The sequence below is a fragment of the Cavia porcellus genome, unplaced genomic scaffold (assembly GCF_034190915.1).
Source record: "Cavia porcellus strain 051 isolate PalLab524CR breed Dunkin Hartley unplaced genomic scaffold, mCavPor4.1 scaffold_31, whole genome shotgun sequence".
NCBI classification, from domain to species: Eukaryota; Metazoa; Chordata; class Mammalia; order Rodentia; family Caviidae; genus Cavia; species Cavia porcellus.
In genome coordinates this window covers 39,917,520-39,935,732 of record NW_026947514.1, presented here as the reverse complement: position 1 = coordinate 39,935,732, position 18,213 = coordinate 39,917,520, and the positions used below count along the sequence as shown (strand labels likewise).

At 41.9% G+C, this 18,213-nt stretch overlaps 1 long non-coding RNA gene across 1 annotated transcript; it reads right to left on the bottom strand.

Annotated features, from left to right (window-relative positions):
- Window positions 1-4,892: 4,892 nt before the first annotated feature.
- Window positions 4,893-8,776, bottom strand: LOC106028225 (uncharacterized). Its single transcript, XR_001201846.3, has 2 exons — window positions 7,272-8,776; window positions 4,893-5,070 (listed from the first exon to the last, which is right to left on the bottom strand). It is a non-coding gene; the product is annotated as an uncharacterized LOC106028225 (long non-coding RNA).
- Window positions 8,777-18,213: the final 9,437 nt, after the last annotated feature.

The window sequence follows — 18,213 nt, the reverse complement described above, 5'->3', positions numbered from 1 at the left end:
CGGCAGGAGAAGGACTCCTCGGCATTGCCGTGTGCAGCCCAGCACCACTGCCTCCTGCCTCTGGAGATGAAGGCACAGCTGAGACGGGAAATCAAGCCAAGAGGGAATCTGGTCTGCTGTTGGACATACTCATGACTTCAGAGCCAAACAGAAGGAGAAAGGTGGATGAGGAACGCAGGAAACTTCTCAGGGGAAGACAGGCTGGGGTGACATCTGCTGAGAGGAGGACTGTACCCGCACAGAGCCTGAAGACGTTCCCAAAGCGGGGACTGGAGAATTTAATCCCACCCTGCCTGTGTTACAAACTGAGGTTCACTGCATCCCATCACGGAAGAATTTTCAGGATGCGTGAGTAAGAGATGTAAAGGGATTTTTTAGTCAGAAATTTAAAGTTCACACTCAAAGAAATATAATATAGTTCCTCGAGAGAGAGGGGCACTACAGTTTGGAGCAGGAAATCGTTCTGTTTTGGACAGTGGAAGTCTGTGGGATTTGTGAATCCTTGCTGTCTTGGTTTCCAGGAAGAGGATGACCATCCACAGAAAGATAACAGTCCATTTTACAAAGAAAGGCACGCACCCCACCCACCGTTTTAAAAAATGGCAACTTTTACATTAAGATCAGGTTTTTCCCCTTGACTTCTAATTGATGGGCTTCAATCATCTTTAAGCAATTCTAAGCGTGATGGGCCTCCAAGAAAAGCAGCATAAACACACTTAGCAAATGCCAGTGTGGATAACTTTGAGTAACTTTGTGTTTTGGAGTTGCAATCATTTTAAAAGAACATCTTTTAGTTATGAATTTCTTCATCCCTTCCTGCCTATCTTCATTCCTTCCATCTTTCCTCAGGACCTGGTCTACCTGGATGTCTCTCTGCTTGTGCTTTATAAATACTGAGTTTTCTGTGGTTAAGAAAAGACACACTTGGCCAGCTGATAGAAAATATAATATGGACACTAGATTGCTGTCCTAAGCTTTAGAGAGATGAAAAGGCCACCAACTTCAAGGTGTGTTCTGTTTTGTGGCCTTATAAAGACATCCTTGATCTTTTATTGTCCTGTCTGCTCAGAGTAGCAGACTCTCCCCGGGGAAATGGCTTGTCGTAACAGCTTTTAGGAAACTACCAGGTAAATCTAGGCTTTCCCTTCCTCACTATAATCCCAGCACTCTGGGAGGCTGAGGCAGCCTCCCAGCCTTGAGACAGCAGGTTTGAGTGCAGCCTGGACAATTTAGGGTCTTAGTGAGACACTGTCTGAAAAAATATTTATTTTTTAAAAAAAGTAGGTCAGTGCAAAGACCTAGTACGCATGTGTGTGCGCACATAACACAGACACACAAAAAGATGCTCTTATAGCCAAAGATGCTTCAGCTGCATTTCAATCTGCAAACCCTCATGGGAAGTAATTGCTGCTGTGGTGTGCATGCCCTCGCATCTTTTGCCTAAGTGGCCACTACTACTTACTATTCAATCAGACTTGTGTTTCCATGGAGATTGATTTGGACAACAGGAAAGACAAGTGCAAGCAAAATTGCACCGTAGAAGTTGCACGATTGGTGAGGGAGGGAAAGCCTAGATTTCCCTGGTAGAACAAAGTGATTTCACTTGGAATCCTGGCCTACTGGGAAAATGAGAGGCGCTGAATTTGCAGAGTGTAGCAAATGCAATTGGAGAGTAAAACTTTACCCCATCAGCTAGATGTTGGGTAGCTTATTATCTATAAATGCTACAAAGGGATTCATCTCTCCCCAGAATGATTAATGAGAGACATCCCAAATTACAAATCCCAGCACAACTCCGGACTCTCAGCTCCAGGTCCTGCTGTGTACTGTATGCTGTGGAGCCAGCTGTTCGCAGCTCAGCTCTTTGCCAGTCTCTTTGTTTTGTTTTCCTACAAGCCCAAACTTACCTCCTCCTGGAAGATTTCCTGAGGGATTCTAGTTTAAGAGATGACATCCTTCACACGGAGGAAATTTATTGCTCAGAAACAGGCTACCTGATGATCATGCATTCCTCTTTGAATAATCTGGGATTATTCTCTCATTGTCTTATGTCTGTCTGCACAGATAGCTGAGCAGCTCCTCTTCTCCAGAGGTCTCCCAAGTTCCTACTATACACAGGAGGTGCTTGGGCAAGGCCGGCTGGGTTGGCCCAAATAATAGTATCTGAATGGCAGGTCCTTGGCTCGTCCATCTGAAACCGAGGACCTCTCAGGCTGACTAAGGATTAAGACTATTGACTTCAGGACTTTCTTGGCTCTGTATGAATGCTTTGTGGTTAAAGTAGGGTTGGTTTTTTGTTTTTTTTTTTTTTTTCTTCCAATTTTCAGTGAGGACACAAAGCGCCACTGTCAGCATATTTTTAACATTTCTGCTTGTTTTGGATGTCACTGTAAGGTCAGAGACCCCACACACAGACTTCCTTGCTTCTCCCCATGCCATCCCTGGAGGAGGGACAGATGATGGGGGTGTTGTTAATCAGAGATACTAGGAGAGTTTAGGGGCTGATCTTTCTCCATCCACCCTAATGTTCTGAGCCAAAAGAAAAGAATGTAAATGTTTTATTCGCAGGTATTTATGCTCCTCCAAAAGCAGTTTGGCCAGTGCCCACTGACCAAGAAAGTTTACAGATGTGAATGGTAGCGATGTTCTACATTTCTGGAATGCTGTCTTCTACTTTATGTCGCCTTTGTCCTTAACAGAGTACTGATTCATTCATTCATTCATTCATTCCCCTGTGGTCTATGTGCTGGACTCTGTGGGAAGCATTAGAAATATAAAGGCAAGTGAAATAGACACGGCTTGTAACCTAGTGGGAAAGACTGAAATTCATCCAATAAGAAGCACTAACTGTTCCATTATCCACTGTGATAAATGATTTGGAGGGAAACACTAGGACACTCTGCAGGAATATTATAAGAGGCTTTGTCTGACTTAATAGGAATAAGGAGGTGAATTTAGGGAGGGCTTCTCAGAGGAAGTGATGTTTGAGCTGAGCATCAGGAGAAATTGATATTAAAAAGTGCAGAAGGCTAAGGCAGTGCTTAAGACACAAAGGATCCAGTTTTTGGAGGAACGGAAACAAACTTGTGAGAGATAAATGAAAGAGAAGGAGAAAACAAGCTATGGAAAGAGGAGCAGGGCTAGATAATATGGGAATGTAAGAATAGCACTGAGGACCTTGGCCTTTGTTCTGAAACAATGGGAAGCCACTTCAAGCATGGGATGAGAACACAAAGTTTGTTTCTAGAAGACCACACTGGTGAGACAATGGTGAGCAAAGACATCATCACTCAGGCCTCTGTCAACTCTCGCATTGCATTGTCTCTTAAACCACCCAAATCCTACTTCTATACCTCTGAGCCAAAGCAGGTTATGCCTCACAAGGCACATTGAAAAGCCCAGTGGGCTTGAGGGAAGGTGTGGGGGCCGCTGGACAAACTCACTGCCCGGGCATTCAAAGCTGGGCTCCTCCATCCCATTAGAATTTGGCCTCCACTCCCAGTGAATAATTCCTTCAAATTACAACCCACGGGTCATTGTGCCAGGCAGGCTCATTTCTGTTGGATCGCAGGGATCCCTGGGACTGGGAACTGCCAATCCCAAGCTGAATGATTAGCCAAGGTCGATGGGCTGCTCAGCTGCTACACCAATGACAGCTTTCCGGTCCTCTGAACACAAGGCAGATGCCCTCCTCTGGGATGGAGTCAGGAGCTTCTAACGTGTGTTAATGCAGAAAAAGAAAGAAGGCAAGAGTTTCAGGGTCTCCGAACGCTAGAATTTGTTTTCTGGTATTCATGTTTATTCTAAGATTCAGAAGTTCCCACGATCTGGGAATGGAGTCAGTACTAGAGCATTTGTCTAGTGTGTGTGAAGCCCTGGACTTGAGCCCCAGTGGGGGTGAAGAACAAAGAAAGTAAAGCAAAAGACAGAAGTTCCCAGGGTCAGTGTCTGGCACTGGTCAGAAACTGAGTGGAATGTGACTGCTTAGTGAAAGGCGTTTTAAACCATGTTTGGTCTTCCTGAGCAGCTGCAGACCTATGGTGGGTGATGCCACCTTTCTAGTGGACCTTGCCATCTTCCTATTTCCTGGTCCTACCAGGACAGTTGAAACAAGCATTTGAATAAGCTATAGGTTACCAAAAAGACACCTTAATCCTTAGCGGGTTTTGCCCTGATGAAAGTCAATCGATTCACATTACAACCGGCGTGCCATTGGGCCTTTCTCAGCCCTCTGCAGGCTTCTTATCCTTGTATGTTCCAGGAGTTCTCAGGCATGCTCAGAAAGCCAGTGGAAATGCAGCACTGTTTATGGGTTCCTGAGCACGGATGTCTCAGGCCCCAGTAATGAACTTAAAAGCAGAAATGAGTCTTGTGCCAGAAGTAGTGTTCTGCTTTCATCAGATGAGGTGACCAGGCATGTGCAGTTTTATAGGTGGCTCCCTGGAGCAGCAGCAGCTTGACAAATGGGACCTATATCCCAGCTTTGTCCTTGCAGTCAGGGCTCCCTCCCTGTAGTCCACTTCCCACCCTGTGAGCTGATCTGTCCTGACAGCTGCCAAATAAGTCCTCTCATTCCTAGGGCCTGTGCTGGCACTCCCACGAATCTTTCCTTTCAGAGTTCATTCTTCATTGCAAACATTGTTCAGCCTTGCTTATTCAGGGTCAGATAAAGTGCCGTACACTCTGCGTAGAACAGGGTAGTTTCAACAAGCAAATGGGTTGGAATATGTAAATCTGTACTGCCAGAACTTAGCCACCAAATGTGAATCTATATTTGAATACAAGTGATCTACAAACAGTTCTGAAGAACACACAGGTCACATGTAATATCCTGTTTGAAGTTTAACTTCTAATTGACAAATAATAATTGTATACACTTATGGGGTACAACGTGATGTTTCAGTACAAATATACTGTATTAGTTTTTTTGTCACAGTGACTAAATACCTGGGGATAACAACTTAAAGTGAGGAAAGATTTGTTTGGGTTCACAGTTTCAAGTTTCGGTCCATGGCGGGCTGGATCATTGCTGTAGGCCTCCCTGGAAACAGGACATCACTTAGAGCAAAGCTGTTCACCTCGTGGCAGGCAGGAAGCAAGAGAGAAAGAAAAAGAGCCAGACAGTCAGGAGCTGGGGCTCAGTCTCTTCCTGAGCTCCATTCCCAAGTTTGTGTCACCTCCCAATAATTCTATCAAAATATGACCTCATCAATGGATTGACCCATGGATGGAGTTAGAGCTGTTTTGATCTAATTACCTTTCAAAAGCCTCACCTGTTAGATCTGAATTATAACATGTACCCTGTGGAGCGATCTTATCAGGTTAATGCTCGTATCCACCTCTTCGTACACTTGTCATTTCTTTGTGATGCAAACATTTAAAGTGGACTCTCTTAGCAGCTGTGAAATACATATTGTAATGACTATAATCACTTTGCCATGCAGTTTTCGCTCTGAGTCATGCCTCTCCTGTTCTGTTCCTCAATGTTAATTAGTTTGGGTCTAAAGACATGCTCACAGAGAAGCAGAATTCAGTCTAGAGTCTAATGGGAAATACTATGGGTGCTTTCCCTCGGTCACTGACTATCCCATCTGTCGCCAGCTGATGGAATGACACTGGGCACACCACCTGACCCCTCTGTCCTCACTTTCTTTGTACAGTGAGAACAATACTGCCATGCTCTTCAGGGTCATTGTGCAGGGTGTACTGTGCAGTACATGGGTGAACCATGAAAATTTTGAACTAGCATTAAACCTTAACCATCATGTTATTATATGAAATAATATTTTTGTAATCTTCTTCCCATTTTCCCCAGAAACAAACAAACAAACAAAATTCATGGGAAATCAAATGTTAGTGGTGGCAGGCCTAACTGAGGTCTGGGACAGGTCCTCGGGACCTGTCTGTGGGTACCTCTGGAAGCTGTGTGCTGCATCTCGGCCTGTGCGGCCTCCTTGTGTGCCCTCCATCCTGTTGGAGGAGGGAGAGGTCAGTATGAATTCCTGGAAGCACAGTCTGCTGCATGTTTCCATCTATCCCACTGACAGTGTTAGTCTGTCTGCCATTTGCAGAGTGCCGGATAAAACATTTCTGAGAGGGTCCTGATTCTGATAGCATCTTTCTTACACCAAAAATTACTGGGAGCACAATCCAGACCCTGCCAATTCTTTTCTGGTTATACATTGACTTTCTGGCAATGGGTAAATGCTTCTGCGGGGGGAGAGCTCTGATCCCAGAGCCGTTCCCAGCTAGATGGCATTTCTGGGACACCATCACAATTTCTCTGGACCTCATTCTCCAAAGTTGGAACTTTTCAAATAGTGTCAGTAAAATCCTTGTGTTGGAGGAGGAGTAGAGATAGACTTTGTGATGAAGATGATAGTGACTTGTTTGAAGCATCTCTATGAAGTTTGAGTGAATAGAAAAAGATGTAACATTGCTTTTGTCCAGCACTAATTTTCGATTGCCTGAAAAATTCCACACAGCCCTCTGAAATACATACTGGCATCTAGTCTAGGTCTTTCTCTCTCTCTCTCTCTCTCTCTCTCTCTCTCTCTCTCTCTCTCTCCTCTTTCTTTCTTTCTTTTTTTCATTCTTTCTTTTTCTTTAAAGCTATTAACTATGGGCAAATGTGACTGAAAATCTCACTGATGTCTGGTAGGTTGGGAATTCTCAACTCAATCCATCTTATCTAGAATGAATTCTGTGGAAAGCAGCAATGTCTGGGATTGGCCAGGCGGAGAGGGGACCGTGGCTGGAAATCTCGAGTATGGCCAGCTCCAAAGCGAGCACAGGCTACACCTTCGCAGGGCACCCCTGAGCCTTCCCTGTGCCCAGAACGAGGTATGTACTTCCAGGGTGGGATCCATGTTTTATTTCTGTGAATAGCTTTAATTGAAATCAACAGACTTCAGCATAAATAGAACTCATTTTTTTAAAAAAATCTGCACTCTGGTGTTTTCTAGCAGTGGCATCATTTGCTCCTCTCCTGCCTGTCAATATTCTGTGAGTGCTATGGACCCATGATTGCTGTGACTTTGCCAGGTAACCCAGGAGCAAGAGCGCGTGTCTGGTGCCCAGAGAGGGGGAGTCCCAGGGGAGTGAGTCTGTAGCAGAAAGAAGAAGGTCCCCAAATAACCACCAGACCCACTCTATCCACCCTCGATAGTCTCCAGAAAGAGCAGGGACACCACTTGTCTAGGACTGTTGCTCTCCTCTCCATCAGTCAGTTGCTCCCACCACTCTGATCTGATTGATACCTTCTTACTCACCGAAAAGTCTTACTGGCAACAGGGAGATCATGTGAACTTGTCAGGACTGGTAGAGTTTCAGCAGCTATCCTTAAAACTCTTCTGAAACCATCTGCGGCTCCTCCACCTTTCTGTGTCTTCTGCCTTCCTCTCTTCCTCCCTCGACACTGGTGTGGTTCATCATACTCCTGCCTTGTCCTCTGCCACCAAGGGCCTTTCCACGTGATCCCAAGGGCCTGGACATGAGCTCTGGGCTCTGCGTTGGCACTCCATCGCTCTTCTGAAGGCAGGAGGCAGATTTCTCAGGAAACATTAAGAAGAGGTTAGCTTTCTGTGTTTTGAATTATACCACATGAATGGAGACACTAGAAGTGTTATAAAAGGATTAAGAGAAATCCTAAGACCAAAGCTCCTTAACTATATTTTTATGACCTAGTTGGAATGTGGCACAAGTTGCTTTTTTTGGTTCAGCTATTTAAAACAATTGTGTGACATCATTGTTTAGTCATGGCCTGTGTTTATCCCCAAGGCAATTCCTAACAAATGGAGCTGGCAACTGTGAGACGCTGTTTCGTATACTGCACAATAGGAGTCGCGGGCAACTTTGCTAATTCACAGAATGTACAGTTTCCTTCCGGTTCATCCAATCGGTGCAAAAGGAAACCTCAGAAGGGAATGAAGTCTGGCAAATCATTACTCTTATAAAAGATAGTGTTAGATTTAGAAATAAACTTTCCTCAGCTTTAACTGCATCTTACAGGTGCTTCTTTGTTTTTAAAAATGTTTACATAGCAATAAATTCATACTTCTAAAAAAATGACAAGAATAATGTTTAAAAACTCCTGTATAGCCTTCATCCAGATTGACCATTACTAAAATAACATTTTAAAATATGATTTATTCCTCCCCAGATTTCATTCTCCTCCTATCATTTGATCCCATTAAAAAATTTCAATCATCTTTTTCTTTATTCCCATATATTTTAGTGTAAATTTTCTGGGAATAAAGACATTTACTCACTATGCAGTGTAATTATACAACTCAAAAAATTTAATATAGTACTATTGTCTAAACTATAGGCATCTTTTAAATCTTGCCAGTTATCCCAAAAATATCTTCTCTGCTTTTTTATTTTTCCTCGACAAATGTACACAGTTTGATATGACATGCTTTCATTATCATTTACTTCTAAATATTTTGTCATTTCTATTGTGAATTCCTCCTGAATGCTTGAGTTATTTAGAAACTATTTTACTAGTTTTTAAAAATTCCTAATTATTATTATTGTTTTAAATTTCTTTTCATTGTTACTTCAAATTTCATTGAACCATAGCCTGGCAACATGTCCTTTGAGACCCTATCATAACTGCTGAGACTTCCTTTGTGATTCTAGTAGGAAGAAGACTATATAAACGCATGTTTGAATATACTGTTGGTATAGAATTTTTTTCTACATATCTACTAGATTTGTTGATGTTAATACTTTTTAAATGCTTAATAAACTTTCTCTTTACTTGATTATAATAATGCATTCTGTGATTGTAAATTTTGATTCCTCATAATTTTCTTGGCTTTGACTTTGTAGTTTATAAGCTGTTAGGTGCATATAGGTTACTGAATGCTGTATCTTGAAGTATTGTTCATTTTATTATCTTTTATATATATAACATAAATATAAATATATATATATTCTAAGTTCTTATTTAAGTTTTATTTATATGGTACTTCTTTTTTATCCATGTATATTTGTTTCCCTTTGTTTTATTTTTAATGAATTCTTTAGAAGTATTATAGAAGATAATCTACTCACATAACCATTTTTGGTAGATAGATCTTCTTATATTTATTACAATTTATTTGAACTTCTGTCTTTTTTTGAATATTCTCCTAATTATAATGCCATTTTGTTTTTTGCTGTGTAAATTTCTCCTTTCATGCCTTGTACTATATAAAGTTTCTATATTATAATATTTTAATAAATAGAAATATATTTGTTTTAATGGTTTTCCTCATTTTAAAACCAATATACTTAATAGTAAGCTTTTCTAATAAAGGTAATTCTAGAGTTATTTAGAATTTCTATCCTTTTCTTTAATATTGCAAATGCCTCACTTGCACATGGTATTTGAACATGGTGTTTCTTTCTTTTTTTCTTTTTGTCAGTGCTGAGGATTGAACCCAGGCCTCACGCATGCTAGGCCTGTTCTTCCACTGAGCTACATTCCCAAGTCCCTTTACCCTTTCCTTAAATTAAAAAACAAATCAACAACAACAAACTACCAGATATGGTCGATATGTGTGTCATTATGGTCAGTAATTAAGTCAGTTTACTGCCAAATGTTATCAGCCTCTATATTCACCATTATATTTCCTGCCGTGGGCTCACTTCTCTTAATAAATAACGTTCTATGATTTTCATAATGTCATTGACCGCATTACTGGTGCCTCAGTGCACTGTCACTTCTACAAAAATAATACTTATTTCCTCTCTGAAGAGTCCTCAGCTCTACTACTTAATGTTAATGTTCTGAGTTTTACTTCAGCATATCTGCTAGGGCTGAGTTTTCTTTATGTATTCAATTTAAGCACCCTACTGTTCTATGGTCCAAAGGCGTTCTCTTTTCCAGCCGAAGAAGTCTCTGCTATATCTCTCTTCAAATCTTGCTGCTTCTTCCCTTCTTCAGAAATCTTATTTGACATGCACTGTAGCTATTTGAATTACGTTTCTCTTCTCTCTTCATACTGTGATCTCTTTGGCTATGTAAAGGCAAATTCCTCAAGACTGATTTCTACTTCATTAATTTTCTATTTAATTATGAAGTTTTAATTTAAGTTACTATAATGTTTACCTCAAAAATTTCTAATCTTTTCATAACTACATAATCTTACTTAGTGATTGTCTATTTTTGTTTCATCTCTTATTCTTTTTGAAAAAACAAAAACTGGAGACTTGGCATTCAGAAAGAGATCTGAGCTGGAGATTGAAATGAGAACCAGTTAATGTCGAAGATATTTACAATTGTGAACATGAACAAAGTGACCACAGACGCAGAGACGGTTAAAAACAGAACCAATAACTGATCCAAGTGTACTCCAACAGAAAGGGTTTAGAAGAAAGTGTTAAAAGAAACAGGAAGCATTAAAAATTAACAGACAGCAGTAGATTATGAACCAGGAATACAGCTCGGTGACATAGATGCCTGCTTGGCAAGCACAAGATCCTGAGTTCAATTCCTGTTACAAACGTTTTTACAAAGTAAATTATGGAGTGGAGGGAAAATTAAATTTTTTGTTTTATTTTATTTTGGTACAGGAATCAAACTCATGACCTCACACTTGTCAGGAAGGTGGTGGGCACTGAGTTATGCCCTGCCCCTGGAAAAGTGGATTATGAAGGAGGGAAACCAGGAAAAGCTTTATCCTTGCATAGAAAGGAAGTGTAGGAAGAATGACTATCAAATTCTGCTTAGAAAGGAGTGAGAACTGATCTTCAGTTTCAAAAGCCAATGAAGTGACAGAGAATGCCTGATTAAAAAGATAATGCTTGATAACTTTTTTTAGCTTTTTTTCAGTGATGTGGATTGAATCCAAGAACTCACACATGATAAGCAAGCACTGAACCACATAGATTCCCAGTCCTTTATGCCTTCTTTACTGATCTGGAAAAAAATGATATTTTCCATTCCCACCAAACATTGGCTTCGAGCAGTGAGCCAGGATTTGTACTCTGTCTCAGGTGGAAATTGAATTCCCTCTACTTTGCAGAAATTGAATTCTGCCTTTCTCCTCCCTGACTTCAGTCTGGTTTGTGGAAATGTATATTCATGAGCCAACTATACAGTTTTTATTTTCTATTTTACATCTTATTGCTATAAGTTTAGAACACTAAAATTTATCAAAGCATACATTTGAGAAGCTGTGTTGATTGACTGGAATTTCCCAGCATTCATCAAGTATCTAAGTGTTTTGGCTCATGTGGTCGTTAACTATTGCTATAGAACGAACAACTCCCAAACTTAGTGGCTTAAAACAGCAACAGCTATTTAGCTTAGGATTCTGAAAATGAGCAGTTAGGATGGATAAGCTGTGCATGCTTCTGGTCTTCTGAGTTCTTTCAAGAATCCATGGTCAGCTCAGGAATTCTTTGTCTAAGGGTTAACTGGCTATCATCTAAGCTAACAGGAGTAACAGGGTGGAGCTGGCCATGAGGTTCCTTGCTACCTAGCAGACTAACCTGGACTTGATCACACAGCTGTTGAAAGAGAGGTAGGAGAGAAAGAAACTCACAAGACCTTTAAAGCTTACACTGGAAAATGGCACAGAATCATCTCTGCTCCCGTTTACTGATCAAGGCAGGTCTCTGGATCAGGCCACATTCAAAGGGTGAAGAAATAGTCTCTTCATGGAGGAATCTAGAAAGCCACATTGCAAAAGCATCTGAATACAGGGAAGGAAGGAAGTAGCCATCTGTTGTGAAATGGATTTAAATTAGATGCAAAGGGAAAAGATGTCAATTCTAGAGCATTTAAGTAATTCTGGAGGTTTGCACCTATGGGAAGTAGTTTTTACGACCAAGTCCAGGCACTTGGCATATGATCTAAGACAAGTGCACTGCTGACTGTCACAATCCTGGCATATACTGGGGCCACACAAGAGTCACAGAGGAATTTCCCCCTCCCTCTCAGGAAGCTGTTATTTGAATAGAATATTTGGGACAAGCCTTGAGCTCTACTGCAAGGCAAATGATAAGCACTGTAAGAAAACCAGTCAAGGAAAGCTCTTTGGAAAGAGGTAGGCTGCAAGAATAGGCTCAGAGAAGGAAGACGATCAGACTTAAAAATGAAAGAAAGACAGGTTGTGATGCCTTTTGGCTAGTGTCCTTATTTAACTGGTGAAGAGGTCCAAAGACTGAAGACAAAGTTCTCCAATAGATTTTTTTCTTTTTTAGTTAACCAGAAGGAATTTATTGCTTTTAACTGAAACTAACACATGTATTGATAAGGATTCTGCACACTTCAGTGGAGATGGGCCCTACCTTTAGGAAGTTTGGGCAGATTTTCAGGATGTTTCCAAGACACCCCCTTCATCCCTTCTATGTAATTGTTGGTCTCTTGGTGTACAGACCAAAGGAGACAAAGGAAAAAAACCCCACAGTCCAGAGGCTGGTGCTTGAAGATGTGTCAACCTGTGTGTTTTTAACCCCCACCCTGGCAATCCTAGCAGTTTCTTTTTATGGAACATTCTTGCTTTATAGATTCTATAGGATGGAAAGTCAGTGTTCAATATGTCCTTTGGCTGCTTTCTAATTTGTTTAAACCACTCAGACTATCAACATTTGACTATGATTTCCATTACCAAAAAGAATTCTGCCTAACTGGTAGGTGGGAGTCAGGGCTGGCACTGGCCTTCAGTGTGTCTGTAAAGGCCCCAAAGAACATAGTCCAGAGAGATCAGCCACTGGTCACCAAGCCTTTGCACCCTCTAGGAACCACTGACACTCCAATCCTTGGAACAGAGTGAATCGGCCACCATGCCAAGCCTGGTCACTATCCTTCCCGTTCTGGCTGTTTCATACCTCTAGGATTCCCTTCTCCTCATTTCCACTGCCACCACCTTAATTCACAACCTCAGCATCTTTCAGGAGTTATGGGCTGTGTTATACCCTCTAACATACGTAGGTTGAAGTCATAAATCCCCATCCCCCAAATGTGACTCAGAATTTGGAGTTAAAACCTTTTAAAGAAGTGCTTAAGGTAAAACAAGGTCATGTGGGTGGGCCCTAATCCAACATGACTGGTCATGTGGAGGATGCAGATGCTCAGGGGGAAGAGAGCCACCCAAGAAAGAGGCCTCAGAATGAAACTAACGCTGCCAACCTAATTTCAGGCTTCTAACATCCAGAATTCTGAAAAACACACTTTTTTGTTGTTGTTTAATCTATCTGTGGTACTTTGTTAGTGCAACTCTAACAAAATAATATAACCTCCTGCCCGGGCTTTGTGCTTCTGGTTTTATCCCTCTCAAATGAGTACTTCTAAAAATAGTTTTGCTCCTTCAATCATTAGTATTATTTTGTCACTTACTTGTTTAAAACCCTTCTTCAATAGTACGGCTTCTCCCCATCATAGTGTTTCCACAGTGAGATTGCTGGAAAATCTGTTGATGTTTTCCAGTTGTGAAATTTTATGAAACTTGAAGGATCATTGCATATTTGTATACTTAAGAGTCCAAGATACTTTTACAATTAAAAAAAAATCTGGTTAACTTGGCTTCACCCAGTATTTGCCAAACTTGTTTGACTACAAAATAATTTTCTTAGAGTAATATACAATATACCTACTGCAATTTTTGTGCTATAGAGCAAACTAGGAAATACGGCTCCACCCAGCCAAACCCACAGGCTTGGACATGTCAGACAGGACTCGGTAACCAGCTCTAGCAACAAAAATACAAGATGCCCAGTTAAACTTGAACTTCAGATAAGTTTGAACATTAATTTGTTGTTTATGTGAAATTCAAATCCAACTGAGTATTCTTTCTGGCAGCCGTGTCTCTATAGGACCCTTTGTAACTTTCAGGGAACAGACTGAACAAAAATGAATTTGATAAGTTTTCACCCCATTAACACAGGAAAAGATAAAGTCAAGGTTAGTTTGAAGCTTTCAATTAAATTGTTTCAATTTTCTACCAATCCTTGTTCACTTAAAGCATTTCTTCACCACAGCAACATATTAGAGTCATTTGGGACAGCTGTTTAAAAATGCCACACTCCATGCCCTGGGTATTTGACTGGCAGCGAGGAGACAGACGGTGTGCGGTGATTACGGAGCTCACCCTCCCATGCGCCCAGCCTACTTTCTGGGCTCTACCACCGTCTGGCCTCAGCCAGTCTGGCCTCCACCATCTAGCTCTACCCGGTCTGGCCTCAGTGAAGTTCTGTTGAAAGAGGCAGGTAGGTACAGTTTAGGTGAAGCCTGGGCAGAAGTCTCTGTTTCCCATTTCTTTAGAAGTAAATGTGAGGCTTTTCTAGCAGTGTCTGCCCTGGCATGAGTCAGGACTGGCTTCCCCAGCCAGCTTTCTTGAAATGTAAACTCGCAGAGGCTCCAGTTCCTCTAGAAGGCTATGCACAAACACTCAAAAAGGCTTGGCTTCCTCTTTTTTTTTTTCCAGTTCAAGCTGGTAATGTTTGAGTAACTGTAATTCTTGGCACCCGATAGATTCAATTTCAAGTTGTATCTCACTTTTGTCAGCAATATAGGACTCTCACCCCCATTTCTTTTCTCCCCTGGCTTTCAGCCCTTTCTTGCCAGTAATTTTATGCCCCAGAGCTAGCAGCCTGGTCAGAAAGACACATTGTTAATCCTTGCCGCTGGGACAGCTTGTCCGGAACCTGCCTGCACCAGCCTGCATCAACTGTAAAAGGGCGACTCCCTGAAAGGTCTCTCCTCACTGGCCTCTGAGTTCCATGATGTTGCTAGGGTTCTGCCCCTGGCAGGCAGCCAGCTCCTTAAGTGCTGGCTCCCAGATCTCTGTAACTTTTAAAATACCAGCAAGAGTAACTTTGTATTTTTCCAGTGCTAAAGAAGGAATGGAAGCCTTGGTGGGAGCTCTAAGCATAGCTAATTTCTTTCTCTTGTGAAAAAAATCAGGTGAATGATTTTTTGATGAAATTCTTCCTATAGTAGGATTCAAAAAGTTCTTTCTCAGAGGAAAAGGGAAAAATATAAAGAAAAGAGTCAGCTCAGGAGAGGTCTGTAGCAATTTCTGTGCGTTGTAGTCATGGAATTTTATGGATATCTCTCACTTGGCTTAATGGATGAATCCCTGTAAAGTTTCAAATAAATGGAATTTTTAAAAACTAAATCACTGTAAGTGCACAGGATTGCTAAATTAAGGTACCCCTGCATGACTCATTTTATAAAGTAAATTATCTTGATACAATGCACATCATATACTCACGCATGCACACTGGTCTTCTTTATAAGTATGGGTTTTTCACAGTCTGGCTTTTCATGGAGTGGGGTTGCCCCTTCTGAAGACAACTGGTCTGAGGTCACTGACAGTCTCAGGGTTTGAAATGAAGCTTTTCATGATGCTTTCTGGGGATTATGAGTAGCTAGGAGGGTTCTGTGAGGGGTGAAGCCCAGATAACCCCTGCTATGGGAGGGCTGACCCAGAATCCCCTGCTCCACACCAGTGTGATGTGGAGAAATAGCCCCTGCTTGAACAGTGCAGGGACTGACAGTAGACATGCCGACGTGGACAGTTGCCACACGAGGCAGTAAAGCAGAGTGGTGTTAGGCTCATGAGCTCTGTGGCTGGGTCACTAGGGCCCTCCCTCAGTCCCCTCCTCCCGGGTGACTCTCTGGCTGTTGGCATCCTCACCCACAGAATGAAAGTGATGACAGTGGTTCCTACCTAGCTGAGCTGCTTTGAAGGCTAAATAAAGACGAGCTCTTGGTATATAGTAAAGGCATGAAAACGTGGTTATTGTTAGGTTACCTGGGCTAGTTCTGCTAGGGTAGGAGGGAAAACAGTATAGGATGGTAAAGACCAAGAGTGTGAACATCTGGGACTGGGGATTTAGCTCAGCGGCATAAGCGCCTGCCTTGCAAGCAGGCAGTTGTGAGTTCGACCCCTGGTACTGAAAAAAAGGAAAAGACAAAAGAAATTTAAAAAAAAAGAGTGTAAATGTCTGAGAAGTGCTAATGCATGCCAGGCACATGCTGAACATATTTGGTTACCTACACATCTCACAGGCAGGGTCACAAATATTCCCGCTCCCCAGAGGAAGAAACTAAAGTTCAGACGGTTGACAGTTTTCCTCCTGTCACACAGCAGATCAAGGAAAGCAGATGTTTGAGGCCCGTCCAGTCTGCTCTTGCTACTCTGTCTCAGACCTCACATCAGAAAGAAATTCATTCATCCAGTGATGATTTATTGAGCATTTACAGTGTGCCGGCATTCCAGGCACAAAAGTGAATGAGGACTGTGTATCAGAGTCCAGTGGGAGTGACAGCTGTGTAAAGTTATAATAAACCCCAGGATACAGGGTTTATTGGATTTCAATACTGTATAGGATTTAAATATAAAATAAATGTGCTACTGCATTGTTAAGCAAGACCAACAGACTGCATCAGAGGAAGGCTTCAACAGAGAGAGGACAGGTGAGGGCTTTATATCTGTTATTTAATTTCCTAGTACTTGGCGAGGTAGGTGGTGTTATTGCTCCTGAGCAAGGATGGCTAGGTGCCCACCAATGTCTTAAATGCCCCTGCTAGCTTATGGAAAGAAACCTGACTCAACTAGGTGGTGGCATTGTGACCACCTAGAAGTCACCATTTCCCTGTCTCTCTTATAGACAGCTTTGTCTGTATGGACGCAGAGGTCATTGGGTTAACCACAAAAAGCTTCTTAAAAGGGGTTGTTCTATGGGTTTTTCTCTTGTCTTTTCCACTTATTCACGCTCCCTGTCTGAGGTGAAGACAGGGTAACAAAAGGCCCAGCACCTGCATAAGCTTGAGAACAGAAACCTTCAAGCTAAAGACAGCAGAGCAGAAGAGCAGGGACAGCCTGGGGCCCGATGACCGTGACTCCCTGTCCCAGCCTTGGACTGCCTATCTCCAGACTTGTTTATTTAAACGAAAGAAAAGTAAACTGTCTTATTTAAGCCTGTGTTATTTCTAACTATTGTTATTAGCATCTGGCTCAACCCTCCCTGGCAAAAGCCCCTGTGGCTGCTAAGAACTATTGTGGGAACGGCCTGTGCCTCCCCAGGGCCCTGGAGGGTAGGGCAAGCCTGAGGCTCTCAGGCAGCCCAGCACTGGAGAGCACTTGTCTGAAATCATTGTGACGTTTGTGCCCTACTTGTTCTTGGCATTGGGCACACAGTCTGGCAGTCAGGAACTCAATAATGCACGTTGCATGAAGCCAGTGACTGACTGCCCCTTGACCATCTCTCCACGGAGCTGTGCTTGTGAGGGTTCACACTGATTCCTGACTCTCACAGGTCACCAGGCCAGCATCAGAATGAAGCCTGGACGGGGTCTCAGTGCTGTGAAACATTAGAAGAAAGAAAAGAGTAAGCTGGAGACGGCGGACTGAGACTTAGAGAAGCCTTACAGAAAACCTCATTTTACTAAGGAGTGTGTTTTGAATAGTGAAGCAATGTTGTACTTTTTGGGTAGAAGACACTATAAGCATAATTAAATGGAATGAAAATAAGAGTTCTTAACCTTAAATGCTTTTTAAAAAAAATTTTACTGATTTATAAGTTTATAAATACTGAAACATTGGGATTGCTAGGCCTCTTACAATTTATGTTATAGAATAGTTCCGTAAACATTGTTTTACACACATAAAATCATATGAAATACACAGGATTATAAACGTTCACTATGGTGAACAGAGTAGTTTGTGATCTTGTTTTTTTACTTCATTTCCTATCTTGGACATTTCTCCAAATCTATGCATTTAGGTAAACCTGATTCTACTAAAATGAGCAGAGTTTCCTTATCCTAATAGTCTCCCTTTAAAAAAAAAAAAAAGTGTGTCCGGATATAACTTTGCCCCTATCTGAAAAGTCATCAAGCAGCTGGGTATAATGGTATACACTTATGATCCCAGCTGCTTGGGAGGATGAGGTAGGATTGCAAGTTCAAGGTCAGCCTGTACAACTGAGTGAGGCCTTGCTCAAAACAAAAAATAAAGGCTCTAGGGTGTAGCTCTGTGGAAGATTACCTCTGGGTTTGATCCTTAGTGAGGGGGAAAACTCAGGTGTTTGCCTGAGGTGGCTGATGAGAAGACATCAGAAATGAACTCTCACTCCTTGCAGGAGTGAGCTGGACCCTGAAGTGGTAGACAGAATCCAAATGTAGATCAGTGTTTTGTGGCTAGACAGCCTCAGAGCTCAAAGTTAGCAGAAAACAACTTGACTGTTTGGATCATGGATGCGCTTTTGGGA